The 12523-nt window shown below is 41.7% G+C and overlaps 1 protein-coding gene across 30 annotated transcripts in view; it reads left to right on the forward strand.

Annotated features, from left to right (window-relative positions):
* The window catches only part of KIAA1217, an 854498-nt gene that overhangs the window by 527022 nt on the left and 314953 nt on the right, over nucleotides 1-12523 (forward strand). The window lies entirely within an intron of this gene.

Genomic DNA, 12523 nt, shown 5'->3' on the forward strand with positions numbered 1-12523 from the left:
ATGAAACGTGCTTTATGGACTTCATGTTTGCTTTTTGTTCACACTTCCAACAGTCAGTAAACCCAGAAGAGGAGAAAAGAACAAGAATCCTGGTTGCTATAAGGATGGGCTAATGATTAATTCTTTGATAATTTTAAAAAGAGTCTGGGCACAGTGGCTCATACCTGTAATCCCAACATTTTGGGAGGCCAAGGCTAGAGGATCAGTTGAGGCCAGGAGCTTGAGACCAGCTGGGTAACATAGCGAGACCCCATCTCAACAAAAAAATTTTAAAAAATTAACTGGGTGTGGTGGCACACACCTGTAGTCCCAGCTTCTCAGGAGACTGAGGTGGGAAGATCACTGAAGCCCCAAAATGAGACCCCGTCTCTAAAACAAAAGTATCAATTTTGCCGAGAAATATAGAAATTGGCCTGTCAAAAATGGTATATTTTTCCATGTCAAAAATAATGATTATTGTTACTCTTCTTATTTGTAGTGTTATAATTATTGTTATTGCTGTAATAATGGTGGCTTTGGTTAAAACAATTACAAGGGAAGCCTAATTATAATTAAGGTTGAAAGGAGTAATGAATATATTTTGGTGTTCTCAAGCTCTGATCTGCTGTTACATACATTGCTAGTTCTGCCATGGCTGGCCAGCTGTCCCTTCTCTGATAATGAGGGATGAACAAGTCACATTCTATCTTTCTGCCTCTTTTGTACTCGAAGCTGACCATCCAAAAGGAGAGAGTTTTTAATGCATGAATCTATGTATACATTTTTATTCTCTTATTAACAGGAAAGGGGTCCTGATCCAGACCCCAAGAGAGGGTTCTTGGGTCTCGCACTAGAAAGAATTCAGGGTGAGTTCATAAAGTGAAAGCAAGAATTTTGTTTGTTTGTTTTTGTTTTTGTTTTTTGAGATGGAGTCTCGCTCTGTTGCCCAGGCTGGAGTACAGTGGCGCGATCTTGGCTCACTGCAACCTCCACTCACTTCAACCTCCACCTCTCAGGTTCAAGTAATTCTCTTGCCTCAGCCCCCCAGTAGCTGAGAGTACAAGTATGCACCACCACACCCAGCTAATTTTTGTAGTTTTAGTAGAGACAGGGTTTTACCATGTTGGCCAGGCTGGTCTCGAACTCCTGACCTCAGGCGATCCACCTACCTCGGCCTCCCAAAGTGCTGGGATCACAGGTGTGAGCCCCCATGCTGACAAAAGGAAGTTTATTAGCAAAGTAAAGAAATAAAAGAATGGCTACTCCATAGAGCAGCCCCAAGGGCTGCTGGTTGCCCATTTTTATGGTTATTTCTTGATGATATGCTAAACAAGGGGTGGATTATTCATGCCTCCCCTTTTTAGACCATATAGGATAATTTCCTGACGTTGCCATGGCGTTTGTAAACTGTCATGGCAGTGGTGGGAGTGTAGCAGTGAGGACCACCAGAGGTCACTCTTGTGGCCATGTTGGTTTGGTAGGTTTTGGCTGGCGCCTTTACTGTGACCTGTTTTATCAGCAGGGTCTTTATGATCTGTATCTTGTGATGACCTCCTATCTCACCCTGTGACTTAGAATGTCTTAACCGTCTGGGAATGCAGCCCAGTAGGTCTCAGCCTCATTTTACCTAGCTCCTATTTAAGATGGAGTTGCTCTGGTTCAAACGCCCCTAACACTGTCATTGCCCTTCTGCAAGCAAACCCCAACCAGCATTGTAAACACCAGAGATCAGTGTAGACATGGCCTATGAAACTGCTGCAGACATCGTCTCATCTTCTGTCTTTTCCACTCTTTTTCTCCTACCACCCATTTCCTCTTTCCTGTCTTCCTCTGTGCAATGCCATTTGTTCCTCCTGGACCTTCTCAGTATGGACTATCCCAGGCTTCCTTTGCAGGAAGATTACACAGCCAGCTGTGAGAAGGAAGTCAGATAACACACATCTGATGCTCTCCTCCAGATACTGAGGCTCTTAATACCAGATGCTCTTCTGGCAGCTGTTTTTCTGGCTTCCTCTCAGAGAAGTATCCTTGATAAGAAGAGAGCCAATCAGCAAGATAGAGAATAAGATGTTGAAAGTGATGTATCTGCCGTCTAACATGAAATCTCTTAAAATCTAGGTTCTTTTTTTTTTTTTTTTTTTTTTGGAACACAGGGTCTTGCTCTGTTGCCCAGGCTAGAGTGCAGTGGCATGATCATGGCTCACTGCAGCCTCAACCTCCGTGGCTCAAGCAATCCTCCCACCCCAGCACCCACCACCCACCCCGCCCACCCCCAGATAACTGGGAGTCCAGGAGTGCTTCATCATACCCGACTGAAAATCTAGGTTCTAATTTCCTGCTATTAAACATAAGAAGAATGAGAGCATGCCTTATGTTTCCAAATCTGACTTCAAACACTGGAAGATTCACGGTTGCAAAACTTCTGTTTGTCTTTAAAAAATATATTGGTCAAGAGTTTTCTTTAGTCTAAAATTATTGAAAGGCTAAGAGGTCACCTTAACTCCCTTCTACAGTCTTCAAAAAATGCGGGTGGCCCTTATTGCAACATAATGCTGATCTGCGTAATAGTAGCTGTGATCGTTAAGGACTCTTATCAGCATAACCTTAGTTGTGCAGGGCGGTCAGGCTGTACAGCCTCATTGCCTGGCAGCTAAGGGCTTCGTTCTGGATGCAGGCGGGACTCATCAGGATCCAGCCTTCACAATATGCTAATTCTATGATTTGGGCTAATAGCTTAATCTTTCTTTCTTTTTTCTTTCTTTTTTTTTGAGACAGAGTCTCACTCTGTCAGTCACCCAGGCTGGAGTGCAGTGGTGCGATCTTGGCTCACTGCAACCTCCACCTCCTGGGTTAAGCCATTCTTGTGCCTCAAGCCTCCCGAGTAGCTGGGATTACAGGTGTGCACCACCATACACCATACCCAGCCAATTTTTGTATTTTTAGTAGAGATGGGGCTGGTCTGGAACTCAAGTGATCTGCGCGTCTCAGCCTCCCAAAGTGTTGGGATTACAGGTGTGAACCACTGCACCCGACCTTAATGGCTTAATCTTTCTCTGTTTCAGTTTCCTCGTTTGTCAAAGGACAATAGTATCTACATCATGGAGCACTGAGAAATACAACGATGGAATCTTTTACTGTTTCACTGGCAGCTTTTAGCGTGATAATATTCCGGTTTTTAGTGTCCCAAAGAAGAGTCTCAGAGGCTCTTATTTTAAAATTAGTACTTAAAATCATTAGACTTTTTTTTTTTTTTTTTTTTTTTTTTTGAGATGGAGTCTCACTCTGTCACCCAGGCTGGAGTGCAGTGGCGCAGTCTCGGCTTACTGCAAGCTCCACCTCCCAGGTTCACGCCATTCCCCTGCCTCAGCCTCCCGAGTAGCTGGGACTACAGGCGCCCGCTACCACGTCTAGCTAATATTTCGTATTTTTAGTAGAGATGGGGTTCACTGTGTTAGCCAGGATGGTCTCGATCTCCTGACATTGTGATCTGCCCACCTTGGCCTCCCAAAGTGCTGGGATTACAGGCGTGAGCCACCATGCCTGGCCCAATCATTTGACTTTTTTATTTTTTCAAGACAAGATCTCACTCTTGTTTAGAGTGCAGCGGCGTGATCACAGCTCACTGCAGCCTTGAACTCCTGGGCTCAACTGATCCTCTCACCTTAGCCTCCTGAGTAGCAACTACAGGCACACGTCACCACTTCTGGCCAGTTTTAAAAATTATTTGTAGGGACAGGGTCTTGCTGTGTTGCCCAGACTGGTCTTCAAAGCCTGGCCTCAAGCGATCCTCTCGCTGCGACCTCCTAAAGTGCTGGGATCATGAGCCACTGCACCTGGCCTCACTTGACTTTTTTGTCAACAAATATTTGAGCACCTGAAGAGGTTAATTTTTTCCATTGTTAAAGAATAACTTTATTACATTTCTGAAACTGGTATTTTTCTTTCATTCAGTGCTTAGTATTCATATTTCTTTTATTTATTTATCCCATATATATTTATTTGGCACCTACCATGGTAAAGGTATTTGAGAAGAATGCAAACCATTGGACTTAACCCTGTCTTCAATTCAGTAAAAGAAATAGGCATTCACATATAAAGAATAGTCTTTCTAGATCCAGCCCAGATGTCATGCCTTCTGAGATGGTCATAACATTGCAGTACTGCAGTACTTACATTGTAGCATCTAATCAGGTTGCATTACATATATTTTTTACATTTCTTTTTCTCACCTAGAATAATCTTCTGGAGGTAGAAACCTTGTCTTACCACCCATTTCTTCTTTTGCCTCTGTAAACTCAGCATTTAAAGGAACACACAACCTAGATTAGGCTAGATCCAAAATTTCTGTTGCATGAAGGAATGAGCCACTGTTTCTAATACAGTTAGAATGTGATAGATGGTACAGATAGAGAGGGGTACAGAGCCACAGAATTCAATGATGGATTGCAGTTTGAGCAGTCAGAAAGAAGAGATTTCTTAACTAAGAAGTTAGGAATGGCTAAGTAATTTTCCCCTAAGTTAAGAAGCCAACATTTGAACCAGGGCCAGAATTTCCTATCCTCAGAGGAGGTCTCCAGGAAAAAAAAAAAAGAATTTCCAGTTTATGGTCTTTTCATTCATTATGGGCCTATGGACCTTGGTTTTCTTAAAGGTTTTCTTCCACCTCTAATTTTTCCAAAGTTTGTTGACATCATGTACATCACATTGGGTCAAGCAATAGAGCCATAGACATGACTTCCATTGCCGTTTCTTTAAAAAGGCAAATCTGGCTGGGTGCGGTGGCTCACGCCTGCAGTCCCAACACTTTGGGAGGCTAAGGCGGGCAGATCACGAGGTCAGGAGATCGAGACCATCCTGGCTAACACGGTGAAACCCCGTCTCTACTAAAAAAAAAAAATACAAAAATACAGAAAATTAGCTGGGCGTGGTGGCACACGCCTGTAGTCCCAGCTACTCTGGAGGCTGAGGTGGGAGAATTGCTCGAACCCAGGAGGCAGAGGTTGCAGTGAGCCAAGATCGCACCACTGCACTCCAGCCTGGGTGACAGAGCGAGACTCCATCTCAAAAATAATAATAATAATAATAATAATACTAAATAAATAAAGGCAAATCTTACTCCATTCCAGAGCATATTAAATAACCAATAACCATAGAAAATAGATTCCTATCTGTATTTTATATAAAAAGAAAGTTGCTTCTTTTAAAAACTCTGAGTTCAGAAAGATCTGTAGTCCAGCAATCCCTCACAGTTGTGGTCACTGTGTAACTGCACAGTTTGGAAATGCTATTTTTTATGTCTTCACTAATGAATAGATGTTGATGGCTTCTTACTTGCAGAAACCAACTTTCCACTCCTAGTCTCAGAAACCATTCTGAAATTAATTTTTCAATCTTTACTCCCAGTTATTTACAGAATTTCTACCTAACTTACTTGGTATATAGAATCTACTTTGTGGTTTCAGTTAGTCTATGTGGATTCTTTTATCTGATGTGGTCAGATCATAAAAGAAACTAATAATACATTTTAACCTAAAAATCTGACATGTCCAACAAAGAGTAAGAGAGATATAAAGGGATTATTATTATTATTGTTGTTATTATTATTTTGAGACAGAGTCTCGCTCTGTCACCCAGGCTGGAGTGCAATGGTGCGATCTTCTCTCACTGCAACCTCTGCCTCCTGAGTTCAAGCGATTCTCCTGCCTCAGCCTCCCAAGTAGCTGGGATTACAGGGGTATGCCACCACACCCAGCTAATTTTTTGTATTTTTAATAGAGACGGGGTTTCACTATGTTGGCCAGGCTGGTCTCGAACTCCTGACCTCAGATGGTCCACCTGCCTTGGCCTCCCAAAGTGTTGGGATTACAGGCGTGAGCCACCGCACCCGGTTGGGATTATTCTTTAACATGAACATTATAGGGGGCAAAAATAAGGAGATAAGAAAATGAACACCAATATGAGCACTTTTTTTTTTCTTTTTTTTGAGACAGAGCCTTGCTCTGTTGCCCAGGCTGGAGTGCAGTGGCGCAATCTTGGCTCACTGCAAGCTCCGCCTCCCGGGTTCAGGCCATTCTCCTGCCTCAGTCTCCCAAGTAGCTGGGACTACAGGCGCCCGCCACCACGCCCGGCTAATTTTTTGTATTTTTAGTAGAGATGGGGTTTCACCGTGTTAGTCAGGATGGTCTTGATCTCCTGGCCTCATGATCCACCCACCTCGGCCTCCCAAAGTTCTGGGATTACAGGCATGAGCCACTGCGCCCGGCCAATATGAGCATTTGAAACAGGGTCAGTGAGGCCAAGAGGTCATTCTTCTGGTTTCTCCCATCAGACCAGGGCTTTGCTGCTGTCTGAGTGCCCCTCAGGCTTCCTTAGGGTCCCCTCCTCAACCATCCCCTCCTTTGAATGTGTTTGTATAAAAACTGCTCTGGAGACCAGGAGAGCTGGCTCACACCTATAATCTCAACACCTAGGGAGGCTGAGTTGGATCACTTAAGTGCAGGAATTTGAGACCAGCCTGGGCAACATGGGAAAGCCCCTACTCTACAAAAATACAAAAATTAGATGGGCATGATGACTCATGCCAGTTGGGGGGCTGAGGTGGGAGGATCAATTGAGCCCGGGAGGTCGAGGCTGCAGTGAGCTGTGATTGTACCACTGCACTTCACCCTGGGCAGCAGAACAAGACCCCTTCTTAAAACAACAACAACAAAAAATCAAATATAGGTTATCATAAGAAAGCTGCAAAGAGAAGTATGTCTTAAAGCTGATGTATTAATCAGGATTGTCTATCAGGTTGGTGCAAAAGTAATTGCGGTTTTTGCCATTACTTTTGCACCAACCTAATAGGTTATGCTACTTAACAAATTAACCCTGTGATTTATTAATATTTGTGGTATTTTCTGATATGACAGAGAAACATTTTATTTCTTACACACACAAATCTTATTCTCACAGTGACTTAGGAATTCTGGCTACTTCCCTCTTGCGATCATGCCATCTCAACACATGGATTCCAGGTCACCATGACAGAGAGAGACAGAGCTGATGGGTTGTATACATGCTCTTAAATATATTGGCCTGGAAGTGGCATATGTCACTTCACTTCATAGTAGCTTCTTGGTTCTAGTACCCAGTGGGATATTTGTTGTATTCAGGTTTTGGCTGTGGAATCTAGCTTAAGACTAAAATCTTCCTGCTCTAGTTTGTTTCATCAGCTCTCCCAATGTAATTGATTATTTTATCAATTTTGTTATACCTAGCACTTTATCTGTACAATGACGTCATTGGCATTTATACAGAATATAAACATATTAACAGATATTCCTATCTGTAAGTAATGGCATCTACGTCTTTGTGACTTATTTTTGATGAATTTAATTGTATCAAATCAAATTGCAGAACTCCAGCATGGATTATGCTGTATGCTGTAGATCTCAGGGAGTCAGTTTATACCTCAGGGAATAAACGTACTACCCTCTGTTATGTGTGAAAAACTCCAAATTCATTATATATGCATCTGTTATATTTGTCTTGGCTCTGATCTATATCCATCTATTCAAAATTTACGTATATGCATCTATATTTATGAAGGTACCTGCCGGTGAAGGCTGAAAAGTAAGGCTAATTGAAACTAAAGACACATGTATACTATACACTGTTCAGTAAGTCGCAGCCTTTGGCCACGGTGAAGGTCTGGATAAAAGGCTAATGTTGTAGAAAGTGTATGTTTTGAAAAACTAGGCATGTTTTGTAAATAAATGAATAAGTAAAAAGTTTAGAAATGGAACTAGACTCAGCTAAGAATTTCCTCTTCAGAGCTATTAATTTATTCTAATCCAATGGCGAAATGATGGGAGAATAGCCATGTTTAGTAGAAGCAGCTACTTAGTTGTGTGAACTAATGACTGAATATGAGTTTACAGAGCTGTTTCTTTTTTATTTTTATTTTGTTTATTTATTTATTCTTTTGAGATAGAGTCTGGCACTGTCATCCAGGCTGGAGTGCAATGGCACAATCTCGGCTCACTGCAACCTCCGCCTCCCGGGTTCAAGCAAGTCTCCTGCCTCAGCCTCCCGAGTAGCTGGGATTACAGGTGCCCACCACCATGCCTGGCTAATATTTTGTATTTTTAGTAGAGACAAGGTTTCACCATATTGGCCAGGCTGGTCTCAAACTCCTGACCTCATGATCTACCTGCCTCCCAAAGTGCTGGGATTACAGTCATGAGCCACTGCACCCAGCCTCAGAGCAGTTTCTTACCTAAACTTTTGGGAGGAAAGGACATAAATTTTTTAGCAATTAAGAAATCTAGTATACTGTGTGCACAGCAAATAATAATAGCACCAAAATCTCACAAATCACCAGTGAAGAACTTACTCATTTAACCAAATACTACCTATTCCTCAAAAACGTATAGAAATAAAAAATAAATAAATAAAATATTAATAAGCCACAATAGGAAGAGGGAAGAAATATCCTTATGCAAACTATGAAGAACACAGAGAAAGCCAGTAACATGCTCAGTATTTTCTTTAGCACTGTTTTCTCAACAAATATTTATAATGGTGGAAAAGACTGTAAGGAGAACGTATTATTTGCCATCAGCTAAAATTGCCGTGCTGTTTCTCTTTACATGTATTACAGGTTGAGTATCCTTTATCTGAAATGCTTGGGACCAGAAATATTTCAGATTTCAATTTTTTTGGGGGGTGGATTTTGAAATATCTGCATTATATACTTACTGGTTGAGCATCTCTAATTTGAAAATCTGAAATCCGAAATGCTCCACCATGGCCTTTGAGTGTCATGTTGGTATGCAAATATCTCAGATTTTGGAGCTTTTCAGATTTTGAATTTCAAGATTAGGGATGCCGAACCTGTAGTGTAGTCCATCCTCTCTACAACTCTGTTGGGTAGGCACTACTATTTGTTTTGTTTTTTGGTTTTTTTTGAGACAGAGTCTCACTCTTTCATCCAGGCTGGAATGCATCTTGGCAGGTGCGATCTTGGCTCACAGCAATCTCTGCCTCCTGGGTTCAAGCATTTCTCCTGCCTCAGCCTCCCAAGTACCTGGGATTACAGGTGCCTGCAACCACTCCTGGCTAACTTTTGCATTTTTGGCTAACTTTTGCATTTTTAGTTGAAATGTGGTTTCACCATGTTGCCCAGGCTGATCTTGAACTCCTGGCCTCAAGTGATCCACCCACCTTGGCCTCCCAAAGTGCTGGGATTACAGGTGTGGGGTAGGCACTACTATTAACTATAGTTAACAGAATGGGAAACTGAGGCACAAAGCAGTTCAGGCTTGTCTGAGGAGACACAGCAAGTAAGTGGCAGCACCAGTATTTAAATCCAGTTATCTTCCTGTGGGAGCCTTGCTCTTAACTTCTAGATCAGACCACCTCTCTGATGGGGGATGAAACAGAAGATGTTCTGAAATGCTAAGGAAAAGAAAGACTGGACTGGGGACCAGTCTGCCTCGTGTCAGTAAGTGTGAATGAGATTTAACGCTCATCCTGCAATGGATGAAGTGCCAGCATCCTGGTTGGATTTGCCTTTAATAATTTGAAGAAGAAAAGGAGTTTGGCACTGAAGAAGCAGTAGTGTGCCTGCCTGTAGTCCCAGCTACTTGGGAGGCTGAGTTGGGGGGATCATCCATGCCCAGAGGTCAAGGCTGCTGTGAGCTGAGCAGTGATCGTACCACTGCACTCCAGCCTGGGTAACGGAGTGCAACTCTGTCTCAAAAATAAATAAGTAAATAATAAAGAAGCAGTTGCATACATAGTGGTGAGTACGCAGAAAGTGAAAACTGAGAAAAAACCATTTTCAGAGCAAGCACTGCACGTGAAAGGAGTATGGTGTCATAACAGAATCACAAGTCATAGCTGGAGAATTTACAATATTGTATGTGCGAGTGTATATTTAATGGAATACTGGAGGCCCGTGAGCAAAGAATATGATAGGATCAAATCAGTAGAAAAACATCTCTTGTCCTCAGAGAAATTCCAGATAATCTTAGATATGTCTAAGGAAAATCAGGATGTGGTCAATGATCAGGAACAATAGTCATTTACATTTGGATATGATGAAAAACAAAAGTAAAAAAGAAAAAAATGAACAGAAAGAAGAGCCTAAGATCTAAGAGAGATGATGTTCCTCAAGGGATGAGATGAAGGAGCTAGCTTGGATGTGATACCTGGAGGACTGATTTATTTTTCACTCTTGGGTTTTTTTTTTTTTTTTGAGATGGAGTCCGGCTCTCTCACCCAGGCTGGAGTGCAGTGGCATGATCTCGGCTCACTGCAACCTCCACCTCCGGGGTTCAGCCTTCTGCCTCAGCCTCCCATATAGCTGGGACTACAGGCATGTGCCACCACGCCTGAGTAATTTTTGTATTCTTAGTAGAGATGGGGTTTCACCACGTTGGCCAGGGTGGTCTCAAACTCCTGATCTCAAGCGAATTCACCTGCCCTGGACTCCCAAAGTGTTGGGATTACAGGCGTGAGCCACTGCACGTGGCCGAGGACTGACACTTTGAATTGTGACTCAAAGGTCATTGAAGTACATCTCAGAAGATTTGGACCATTACATAGTAGGACATCTTGCGACAGAGACTGAACAATTGAAAAGACTAAATTCAGGGGTTGTAGTTTTACTTGCAAAATTGACTTACAGTTGACGTTAATCACCCAGAATGCAGAAAAACAGCAAAGGAATCCTAAATGGGGATCATTCATAACACATCGTTTTTGATCCATGTTTAATTGGGTGCCACCAACCTCAGCATTAGCTTTCATTTTAATTGGTGATATGGAAGAGCAAGAGAACATATCTTGAGAACAGTGCTATATTAAGGAAAGCTCTGCAAGAAATAAAAATAAGATTCTACTAGAAAACCTGCTAAGGAGTGCCCAGGGGTAGGTGGGGAAGTATGGAAAGGCAAGAACCGAAGTCTAGCTAGGCAGTGTCAGGAGACACCTGGAAAGTGGTAGTCAGCTAGAGGAAATTGCCACAAAATTAGATGGAAATTTTCAGTGTTGAGGGATCTAAAAAAGACCAGTGTGATTCAGTCCAGTGCATAGATGCAGAACTCATACTGCAAATGTCCAAATTGTCCTTCCTGTCTTTTCTTGTCAAACTTGAGCCTTTGCCATTTATTCATTCTTCCTGCAGTTATGTTCTTGGATTAATTCATTCAAATGCTTATTTATTTATTAGGGATCTACATTTTGAGGTTGGCATTGAACATTATATAAAAAGTACAAGGCCGGGCACAGTGGCTCATTAATCCCAGCACTTTGGGAGGCTGAGGCAGGTGGATTGCCAGAGCTCAGGAGCAACATGGTAAAACCTTATCTCTACAAAAAAAAAAAAAAAAAAAAAAGAATAAAGAAAAATTAGCCAGGCATAGTGGTGTACACCTACAGTCCCAGGTACTTAGGAGGCTGAGATGGGAGGATCATTTGAGCCTGGGAAGTCAAGGCTGCAGTGAGTCATGATCATTCCACCATACTCCAGCCTGGGTGACAAAGCAAGACACTGTCTCAATAAAATAAATAAATAAAAATAAAAAGTACAAAACCCAACATCTGCCCTCTCTTAGTCCATTTGTGATGCTTCCACTCATGACCAAAAGGGGAGCCTCTGTTTGCAGAGATCACATTGTCTGAGAGGATGCAAGAGTGTTGAAGAGGTGCCAGGCTCTTTTTAACAACCAGTTCTCATGGGAACTAATAAAGTGAGAACTCATTCACCCCTAAGAGAGAGCATTCATCCCATTCATGAGGGATCCACCAGCCTCCATAACTCAAACACCTCCCATTAGGCCCCTTCAACTTTGGGGATCAAATTTCAACATGAGATTTGGAGGGGACAAATATCCAAACCATAGCATGCACTGCCAAAGAGATATCTCTTTAGTGGAAACAGTGCAAACCTTTGGGTATGATTTGAGTATGGGATGATCCAGGAATATTTAATTTAGTATTTAATTTGCAAGTAGTTGAAGCTATCATTACTCATTTATAATTTTGTTAGATGTGATCAGAGAGTGCAATCTCTAAAATTCTTACTTTTAAATTTCGCTTAAAGATTGGTTTACAAAGTTTTTCTTAGAATAAAATACACAATCAGTATTGCATAGATATTCATGGACAATTATCTATTCCTTATTCTATGCACATACATACGCACACATATATATTGGGTTTGTTGATTGTATTACTCATTTCTTCTCAGTCTTTATTTTTTAAGGTTGTTCACTTCTGAGCAAAGTATAACAAAGTCTCCCATATCATTGTATTTTTATCTTTTTCTCCCTGTGTTCCTAAGAATTTGTTTCGCAGGTTTTTAGTTATGATCACACCTTCTCTATAAGTTATGTCTTTAACATTGCCAGATGACCTCTTCATTCTGTTTAGTGTCTGTTAACTTTTTAAAAATATTATCTCTCTTGATTTACATTTGTTTGCATCTGTCAGGTATGCCTTATCATTCATTTTCAACGTTTTTGTATTAATACAGGTTGAGTATCCCTAATCTGAA

The sequence above is a fragment of the Pan troglodytes genome, chromosome 8 (genome assembly GCF_028858775.2).
Source record: "Pan troglodytes isolate AG18354 chromosome 8, NHGRI_mPanTro3-v2.0_pri, whole genome shotgun sequence".
NCBI classification, from domain to species: Eukaryota; Metazoa; Chordata; class Mammalia; order Primates; family Hominidae; genus Pan; species Pan troglodytes.